Source organism: Lissotriton vulgaris, chromosome 11, assembly GCF_964263255.1.
Source record: "Lissotriton vulgaris chromosome 11, aLisVul1.2, whole genome shotgun sequence".
NCBI lineage: Eukaryota > Metazoa > Chordata > Amphibia > Caudata > Salamandridae > Lissotriton > Lissotriton vulgaris.
In genome coordinates, this window is record NC_141699.1 from 677,262,113 (window position 1) to 677,273,193 (window position 11,081).

At 41.8% G+C, this 11,081-nt stretch overlaps 1 pseudogene; it reads left to right on the top strand.

Annotated features, from left to right (window-relative positions):
* Positions 1-6,043: 6,043 nt before the first annotated feature.
* LOC147683326 (small ribosomal subunit protein eS25 pseudogene) lies at positions 6,044-6,494 on the top strand (annotated as a pseudogene).
* Positions 6,495-11,081: the final 4,587 nt, after the last annotated feature.

Sequence of the window (11,081 nt, forward strand, 5' to 3'; positions counted from 1 at the left end):
TTTTTGCGTTTGACCAAGAGTCAGGGGGTGTCCCTCCATTAAATATATCAGTGACCATGTCAAGAAAAATCTTTTTATTTGGGGTGAAAAGACTTTATAAAAGTCCACCGGTATGCCATCTATTCCGGCCGCTTTACCATCAGGCAGGCTAGTTAGGGCTAATGAGATGAGATGTCATCCCATGTAGGGGTGATCTCCAGATGTTCGCGGCCTCCTGGATCTAGCTGTATGTGTTCTATACCTTGCAATGATCTCGAAATTTCAAGTTCTGCCAAATCAGCTGGCTGGTCGTTTTCTTCTGAGTAAAGAGTTGCATAAAAGTTTTGGAAGCCCTCTTGTATCTTACTAGCGTCGCTAGTTTCTGTCCCAGAGGGTAGACGAATTGTACAGATTTCGCTGCATACTATTTTCTGCCTAGTCTTAACAGCGAGCTGATGGCAATTTTTGTCGCTGCATTCATATAGTGTTTCGCTTGCGGCTGCCCATTTTGCTGCTGTTTTCTCCGCGAGCACTGCTCCGAACTCGACCTTGATGAGAACTATTTCAGCCTGAGTGGTTTCCGTCTCCAAGCTGCCTTGAATTTTTTTAATTAGTATGGTTTCTGCTTTCATTAGCTTCGCTTGCAGATCTGCTATTAGCTGCTTTTCTTTTTTATTTTTCCTGATTGAAAAGCTAAGCGTTTCCCCTCGTGTGCTTGCTATTAAAGTGTCCCAAACTGCCATGTTAGATGCTGATCCCAGATTGATTTCGAGAATTTCCTGGATCCAGGCTTGCATATGGCTCCTGTAACCCAAGTCCTGCAAGAGCACTTTCTCGAAGCTCCACCTAGGGATATCTTTCCAGTTCTCCAGCCCCCCTATGTTTAATATAAGTGGGTAATGATCTGAGATGAAACGTGGAGCTAGGCTTATTATACATTTATCCAGTATTGAGGTTGAGATCAGGAAGTAGTCTAATCTGGTGAATGTTTGGTGTGGATGTGAAAAGTAAGTATATCCGAATTATAGCAGAATTTTTTGCCACAAAAATTAGCAATATCCTGAAATCCCTCCCGCCTCTCATCTCCTCCCAACCCCCGTCACCCCCTCCCCTTGTGCAGAGGCTCCTTGCCTCCAAACATTCTCCCAGGTCACCACTGAACTTTTTCTGACTACCTTACAATCTGTGAAAAGCGGGGCCCATCAGATCCTGCTCCTACGAGCAAACTAAAACTGGTCGCCGACACCATCGCCCCTCCATTCACCCAACTGATTAACGCCTCTTTGGCACTATGCACGGTTCCAGACAATTGGAAAAAAGCTACAGTCAGGACACTTCTTAAAAAACCCCACCTGGATCCAACGGACCTATCCCATTTTAGACCCATCTCCCTCCTCCCGGCCATCGGCAAAATCGCCGAGCGAATTGTAAACCGCCAACTTTCCCTTATTTTAGAAACTAACAATCTCCTGCGCCAATCCCAGACAGGGTTTAGACCTGGACAGGGAACTGACACCGCACTACTAGCCGTGGTCGAAGAGGCAAGAACCATCATAGATGCAGGAGGTTCAGTGGCAGTGATCCTCCTCGATCTGAATGCCGCTTTCGACACGGTGAATCACTCCATCCTCATCCACCGGCTCAGCTTGGCAGGAGTGTCTGGTACCGCCCTGTCCTGGATCAAATCCTTCCTCGAAGACAGAACCTTTCAGGTGTCCAATGGCTCAGTTCAGTCCAGGGCTCTTCCCCTACAATGTGGGGTCCCCCAGGGCCCCATGCTTTTTAATGTCTACCTTAGAGGTCATCATAGCCCCATTCGGCATAAAAACAGTCATGTATGCCGATGACACCCAATTGGTGGTGTCCTTAAACCAGTCAAGTAAAAGCCTGGACAATCTGGCAGACTGCCTTGAAAACATCTTCCACTGGATGTGTGAATCTCGCCTTAAATTAAACGGAGAGAAATCCGAGATCCTACTCCTCGGCAACCCACGCAAACTCCCACCTCCCTTTCTTGGCCACCCTGCATGGGTGCACCCCCCACCCCCAAAGCAGAAGTCAAGAGCCTTGGTATCTGGCTGGACCAAGAGCTCAACTTCAAAGCCCAGGCTAGGAAAACCTCTGGCATTTGCTTCGGGCTCATCCAAAAAGCGCGGAAGATTCTCCACCTGCTCCCCTTCCAATCCAGGAAACTGCTTATGCAGGGTCTGGTGAACTCCAGACTAGATTACGGAAACGCCCTATATCTAGGGGACCCTGCATCGGTCATCAAAAGACTGCAATACGCCCAAAGCGCGGCTGCCAGACTCCTAACAGGGACCACATCCAGATGCTCTGCCAAACCGGCCCTCAAAAGCCTCCACTGGCTCCCGATCCAGGAAAGGGTAACCTTTAAGACCCTTTGCATTTTACAAAAGATAATGCAAGGCAGAGGCCCGCCAATCCTGAGATCCCTCATCAAACCCCACCACTCGAACAGACAATTCAGATCAGACTCTCTCTCCCTGGCCAGTATCCCCAGAATAAAAAAGGCCCGATCTGGGGGGCGATTGTTCTACAATGCCCCAAAATTGTGGAACTCCCTTCCACTGTCCATTCGAAGAGAACACAATCTACTCGCTTTCCGTAGGCAACTAAAAACATGGCTCTTCCCATAATTCCTCACCTCCTCTTCCCCCCCTCTGGAATAATAGGTTGTATGTCAGCGCTGGGACGCCCTAGGTTAGCTACGAGCTTTAGAAATCCGCATTCAAATTCAAATTCAAAATCAAATTGTGAGGGATTAGTTTTAGACCAGGCGTCGTTGAGCCCATGTGTTTGTGCTAAATTGGTTAATGCATTATACACCAAAGGTTTTCTGCGCTTGTATGTCCACTTTCCTTCTAAATCTTGGTCATGTGGTAAATTAATGTTGAGATAATTGGGGTGGGCCAGTGGGTTAGCTCCCTCGATATCTGATTGATAATGTTTGGATCGTCAACATTGCTGCCGTATATTGAACAAATGGTCAAGGGGGCGCCTGTGGGCAAACTACATTCTGCAATCACCCACCTGCCGAGTGAATCAGCCTTAACCTTTGGATTTTCGATGGGTAATCTTCTTCCCACCATTATTCCCACACCCTTCGTTCTGGCACCCTGTGTTGTGGTACCGATTAATTTGTATCCTAGTGTGTTCAAAAGCTGCATCTGTGATCCTTCTACATGGGTTTCTTGGAGACAAATAATGTCCCCACCTAAGGACCTTAATCCCTGTGCCACTTTTTGTCTTTTCACACCATCATTTAACCCACAAAAATTAACCGCGATAAACCTAAGGACTCCCTTTTTAGCCATTGGCTTTTTTGAAAGGACGATGTGTCAGAAGATTTGTAGGCAGGCGTACTCTCCCTTCTCTTTCTCCTTCTCTAAGTCTCCTTCCCCTGAAACAGATCTCAAGATTGCCTCCTATGTGTATGTGTATGTGTGAGTAGGCAAAACATTTTACAAACAAAAAAATGCCCCTGAAAACGTTGTGTCCCACCCAAAGCCCCCCTTGACCCCTTTTCCCTGAGCAATCAGGTATTACCTGAGTGAAGGTTGTCATAAGTGAAGATCAGCTGCCCACCACCTCTTGTAAATGTAGAAACTATAGATTCTAGATAGGCTAGGTACCCTCCCGGCCAACTGATATTGAAATAAACATCCACGTCAATTTTATACATTTTTGTGGCAAGTGCATAGCAGTGAGTAGCATAACATTGTATTAACACGTTAGTATTAAAGTTCTTGTGGCCTTTATAGAAAAAAGAAGAAAAGTGGAATGCGACAGTGGTTACGAGCATGTACTAGGGTTAATTTCCTGTATTTCTATCTTGGCCCTTTCCTGGATTTAATCTCCTCCAAGTATTCTCTAGCCTTAATGTCTGACAGAAAAATCTTGGAGCCACCGTTGAGAACCACTTTGAACCTGCCGTGGTTCATGAGGTAGGCTTCAGCCCACATCTGTTGAAATGGGGTGTTCAGCTGCCTTAAGCGAAATCTCCGCTCCACCGTTTGGTGACAGAAGTCTGGCTTTGCAAAAAAACTAATACCATTAGCCCCTTTTTTAGAGTTAGCACAGGCTTGATAGTGTACAAGTTGTCTCAACAGAAAATTCCCAAAGTATACTTGGAATACTCTTGGATGGCCATTTTCCGTGCTCCTGTTGCCTTCGCGTTGTCTCCTCAGGTTGAAGGGAAAGTGATGGGCCCTTTGCACATCTCGGTCTTAATCCCAGGAGGAGTGCTCAGGGAAGGAATCCTGTAAGAGTTTTACGATGAACCTCCTGGGGTCCTCGCCCTCTTTCCCCTCTGGTATGCCGAGAAGGTGCACGTTGTTTCTGCGCTGGCGGTTTTCTTTTTCCTCCATTTTTGTCATGATGTCTTCCAGGCAGGCAGTATTAGCTTCGCTCTGCTTTTTGACTGCTGTGGCTTCGTTTTCCAAGTGTTCCGTGCATCCCTCAATCATGGAAAAATGGTCACTTATGTCTGTACATGTCTTATTTAATTGCCTGAGACTTCCTTGCACTTTGTTTGCTGCACCTCTTGCCGCCAGATTATCCGCCCTTACCTCCTCTTGAAACTCTTTAATAGAGGCTAGTATTGATGCCAGAGAGGGCTCAGAGGCTACAGAAGAGCCCTTAATCTTGTCCCAATCAGTATGCTGTGCGTCTTCTTCTTTATCTTCGTCTAGGGGATAGGACGTCGTTTCCCTTTGCTCTTTATTTTTTTTGTGCGCTGTACTGTGCCTGAATTTTTGGTCCACTCCTCACTACTACCTCCGCTCGAGTTGCACCCCCCCTCTTCTGAAGATGCCCCGTTACCATCGGAGACAGAATAGAAGTTTTCGAGCCCTGTGTCCAGGGTTCAAGGCGCTTGTGCGCCAGCAACTGCTTCCTGGCCCTGGATGTAGTCACAACTACTAGAATCAGGTGTGTTTGAAGTAGTCCCAGGAATTGCTGGCCCTTGTTCAGGCTGGATTGCCTAGTCGGTATTGACTGGGATAGTAGAATCTTCTTCTCTGGCTACCCCCTCCAAAATATCCTCTGGTCTGGATGTGAGGTTGCTTATAGGGGAGGGGGCCGGGGACCCATTTGAATGGTCAGTCTCAAGTTTTTGGTCCGATATAGGTACAGGGGACTGAATCAGGGTAATGTCTAGATCTGCAGGGGCACTCTCGGGAGGGGCAGTTGAGGGGAGCTTACTAGTGGTACTAGTGTTCAGGGTTTGCCCTTTAGTCTGCCCTTTATTCTGCCCTTTATTACCTTGAAAGATTTTGGTGAGTGTGGGCGCGTTGTTCAAATTAGTACAGTCTTTAGTAACTCCTGCCCCTGCCCCTGCCCCAGCCCCTGCGGGGTATCCCAACTGTTTTTTTGTACCACTGACCTCTCGACGTGTTCTTCTAAAGCTTCCCTCTGCCGGAGCTTTGTCCTTGGGCTCAGTGGAGTTCTTCACCTTGCTCCCCCTTTTAGAGCCCCTGCCGCTCATGTCCTTATAGAGCTTGAGGCACCTCCAGAGCTTTCCCCCTCTGATCTCCGGTTTGTAGCACTGTTTTAGGCACAGGACCAGCGCTTTAACAACCACCAGCGCTGCTAAGGAAAAGACCGCTAGAATCCACTCGGATGCTTGGCACAGAGAGGCCCCTTCATCCAAGGTCGGCAAATCGCTGGATGTGGCACACAGTAGTAATAAATCTTCCTGTGCCAAGGTCCCCACTTTGCTCCTCGGCAGCACGTCTCTCTTCGTGTCTCTCCTCGCTGCCTGCCAGCGCTTCCACTCGCGCATCGCAGGCCGCCTAGCCGATCTTACGCAACTAGCATGAGGCTTGCGGCTGATTGACAACCGCTCTTCACTCTTACACCGTCATTGCCCCCTCGAAAAATATTTGAATTAAGGTGCTTTCGTGGAATCACTGACAAAATATCGAAGGTCAGAATATTGACCTACAGTAATATTGCAGCAAAACTATCGACATCAAGAATATCGACATCCAGTCTACATTATGATAAGTACAAACATATCTAAAAAAAGATATCGATGTCAAAAATGTTGTTGTTAAAAAAAGACGATAAGAAGAAAAAGGATGCGGGCAAGTCCGCCAAGAAGGACAAGGATCCAGCCAACAAATCTGGCGGTAAAGCCAAGAAGAAGAAGTGGTCCAAAGGAAAAGTGAGAGACAAGCTGAACAACTTGGTTCTTTTTGACAAAGCTACCTACGACAACCTGTGCAAAGAGGTGCCCAACTACAAGCTGATCACTCCTGCTGTTGTGTCCGAGAGGCTGAAGATCCGAGGCTCCCTGGCCCGGGCAGCGCTTCAAGAGCTACTCAACAATGGGTTACTTAAACTGGTGTCGAAGCACAGAGCTCAAGTGATTTATACCCGGAACACGAAGGGAGGAGATGCACCCGCAGGCAAAGAGGAAGTTTAATCCGGTTTTTCTGTTGGAGTCTGTTCAAATGTAAATGTGTTAAATAAAAAAATTATTGAAAAAAAAATATTGTTTTATTTTTCAAGTAAAAAAAAGTAAAATGAAGTAAATAATACATATAATTAAAATAAACATAGTTAAAAATATTTTAAAATGTTTACAAATTATAAATAATATATTAAATAATATATATATATATTTCAAAAATACATTAAACATATACATATAATATATAATCTATATACTTACTTATTAATATGTTTTAATAATTATTTTAATTACTTATTAAAATTGTTTAAACAAATCTTATAAATTATAAATACGTCTATACAAATAAAACAATAATACAAATAAAAATTAAATAAATATATGTAACAAATTATAAAAAGTAAAAATAGTTTTTTATATTTTCAAAATGTATTATATACTACATTAGCTAAAATAATAAAAAAAATATTAGATAGCGGAGGGAATAAAATCACTATTCCAACTCCAAACAGTGCAACAGTAGTGAAAATGTAGGATAGCGTAGGGGTTTAAATTACTCTTCCCACTCCAGGGAGTGCAACAGTAGGGAAAGTGTTGGATAGGGTAGGGGTAAAAATTACTATTCCCACTCCAGTGAGTGCAACAGTAGGGTAAGTCTTGAATAGCTGGTGGGTAAAAATTACTATTCCCACTCCAGCGAGTGCAACTGTAGGGAAAGTGTTGGATATCGGCAGGGTAAAAATTACTATTCCCACTCCAGTGAGTGCAACAGCAGGGAAAGTGTTGGATAGGGGGTGGGTAAACATTACTAATCTCACTCCAGTGAGTGCAATAGTAGGGTAAGTGTTGGATAGCAGGTGGGTAAAACTATTCCCCCTCCAACAAGTGCAACAGTAGGGAAAATGTAGGATAGCATAGGGGTTTAAATTACTCTTCCCACTCCAGGGAGTGCAACAGTAGGGAAAGTGTTGGATATGGTAGGGGTAAAAATTACTATTCCCACTCCAGTGAGTGCAACATTAGGGAAAGTGTCGGATAGTGTAGGGGTTAAAATTACTATTCCAACTCCAGTGAGTGTAACAGTGTGGAAAATGTATTATAACGTAGGGATTAAATTAACATACTTATCAATAAAATAGATTTTGTAAAAAAAAAATGACATATTAATTATTAATTAACAAAAAAGTATTAATAAATACCAATAAAATTAAATTAATATTTACTTAAATAACATTAAATTACTTCCCACACTATTCCCCCTTTAACACACAACATACTACACATAAATTATAAAAAGGATTTAGCAAAGAAAAATTAATTAACAAGAAATTAATAATCAATAACAATATATAAACACATATTCATTCATTCATTTAATTTAATTGCTTCCCACCCTATTCCCCTATAAACCCACAACCCACTATACATAGAAAATCGCATAATTCATGTAATTATCAATTAATCACTTAATAAAAAGTAATTACCAATTAATAATTAATTATCAGTACGTTAATTAACAATAATAAATAAAAAGTAATAATAATTTATCATAATAGTACATAATTATAATTAATATAATTATCAAAAACATTAATGAATTAACAATTATTTAATAATCAATACCAATAAATAAAAACATATTAATTAACTAATTATAATGAAACTACTTCACACCCTAGTCCCCTATAATCCCACAACCCGCTCTGATACTAAAATGCAAAATGTAATTAATTTTTTTTACTAATAACTAAACATTTATTTAAAAATGTATGAAAATACATAAAAAAAGTTAAACATACATACTAAAATACATACTAAAATACATAACACTAAAAAAAAGGTCAATATTATTGACAACTATGTTTTTGCTAACGATATTACTTACTTCGATATTACTTACTTTGATATTGGAAAAAACAATATTGCTTACCTTAAGGTCGATATTCTGGTCAACGATATTCTTAACTTCTACAATATTAAAAACTCGATCTTAAGGTAGGTTGATATTTAAAAATCGATATTTTGACTGTGCACCTCATTGGAGGAATACATAGTGCCACTCACCATTTCATAGACCAAAGACTTCAAGAAGGAATCCAACTGCCCACATGATGATTGGTCATCAGCCCATGTCACGACCTCCAAAGTACAAGCATGCTCTCTGGTCTCAGCTGAAGCTGCGACCGTTACCGGGCAACCTACATCCACGTTAATATAGCCTGCACCTTGTGATCCATGCGCCGATGCACACAGTCCCTTGTAGGCCAAAGGTTCAAACCTTGTATTGTGAATACGTCAGAAGCCCAAAGGACAGTTCTGAAAATGGCTTGATAGGGGACTCATTAGCATTCCATAGTCAAAGTCAGAGGGGGTCTGCAAAGCCAAGCATATGCCCAGTGCCCATTTGAAGGGACACCAGATGCAGTAGAACATGGGTTGCAAGCAGGTAAACCAGGCAGGCCAGAATGTTAAAGACCAATCAAGATTCAGTTATTGTAGTAGAAGCATTCCAAAGATATGAAACATTTAATCATGGTAGGGTTGAAGCAATGTCAGTTCCAGACCACCCAGAGAATGAGCATTAATTGCATGGAAGCAGGAACAGGATGAGAATGCTGCAAATGAGGAATAACAGCAACAGGAATACTCTGAATATATTAGAGAAAATGGAGTAAATAAAAGCTGGGATAACTCCAAAGATGTTCTGAAAAGAATGAACAAGGCGGGAGCCTACAACCTTAAAAAAGTGGGCAAAGCCAGCCATATTAGAGGCATTAAAGATTTAATGCACTAATTCTCTGAAATGCAGTGGAAGGTTAGTGTTTAACAATGACTGTATTTCACTAGAAGTTCGAGCCACCTGCAAATCAAAGGTCTTGCAGGCAGATGGAAGAGCTACTGCTTGTTGAAACAATAATTCTTTGAGTCAGCTTAGCTTGTTAAAGTCTGCCTTCAAATTTGGAATGGAAGGCCACAAAGAGCTTTCTACAATCCCATGCGGACAGGGAAACAAGACATTGTTGCATTGAGTGACTAACTGGGGAACAGACAAAATAAAAGGGACTCTAGCCTTCATTTCGCAACAGCTTTTGTCACTAAGCATGAGATAACTCCTGTTACAGGGTACCATAATGAGAGAGAGAACTGCAGAACTGAAATTCCTTTTCAATAACATGGCAAGTTTAGTGCCGAAGTGTTGCACGAGCCATGAATTTTAACATGGTTACAAACAAGTGAATGTCCATCAGTAGAGTTGCATTCTTCACCAGTGATAAAAACGTCCTTGTTGCTATGTTCACAATGATATGTAAAGGGGAATGACCATAAATCATGTATCAAACTGCTACCTAAGGGTTCATATCTACGTATAGAAAAATGTTTCATTCAAGCTGTGAATTGAAAAGTCGAAATAAGCAGTGAAATATCTCCGTGTAATAATCACACTGCCAAAGGCGTTTCAGCTATAGTGAATGGGAGCAGTTCCAATTTTTCAGCATTGTATAGGTTGTGTCTTTCATGACCATCCATTGCTGTTAACATGTTAAAATAAAAGGCAGAAATAAATCACTGCAATTCAAGTAATGCCATGGAAAGCGCCCATTTTTGAGTGCTTGAAGTGTCCAGCAAAATCGCCTGATAGATCTAAGCTGTCTTTGCCTACGATATCACGTTGACATGTGACTCTGTACAATATTAATAACCGCCACAAAATGCTGGTTGAGTTGTAAATATGAGATGACAACATATTAATACTATTATCAACAAAAGTAAGCATTTTGTCCAAATTATCTAGGTCAATTTGTTTTAAATGTGCAGCAACTTCTGTCTGGGATAATTTATTATTGTTATTATAGGTAAGATATATAAATCTTTGAGCACATGGGAATTTAGGACCCAAAAGAAAATCTGACAAACTCATGTCCTCAGACAAAAGAGAAAGATGCTGTTTTACTGCAGACAGTGTGGAATGCTCCAACCATTGTTGACATATCTTTCCCAACGAATAGTTGATAATAAGACCAGAATGTGTTGACTGTGAGTATCAGGGATCAGGTATGCTTGATTTAAATCGAGGTGTGAATTAAGAAAACAAGCACAACAACCATTTATGTCCACTGTCTACAATAACCACCAGCCCAGACTCGAAAACAAAGAATTAAAAGTGCTATTCTGAACCAACCACAAAACCAGTGAGCAATCACACTGGTCTATGTCAATGTGACTTGAGGCCTATGTGCATGTATGTACCTAGACTGTCAGAATGGCTGGGCCATATGTGTGTTTTGTACTGTTGGTATTACATTGTTATCCAATATAGACATTTACACATGTCTGGGGCCTATACTTCTAATGCATGCCACACATGAACTTTGCAATTACTTCTTCCAGTGTTGCTCCTAAAACTTCAGTAAACATACAAAATACTGCCAGGTGTGACACACTTACTCATTTACACAGAATTTATTTTCACACCAGTGAATTTGTGAACCTTTAACTGGTAATAAGACTAGGTACGCCATAGCAGAGTCCCTCATCTCACAATTATGTAATGTGTTGCCTTTGTACTTCATGTTGACTTTTCTGGCGTACCACATGTTATGTTATGTTAATATTTATTTGTAGAGCGCACGTACACCCATAGGTTTCATGGCGCTAATGTCAATGA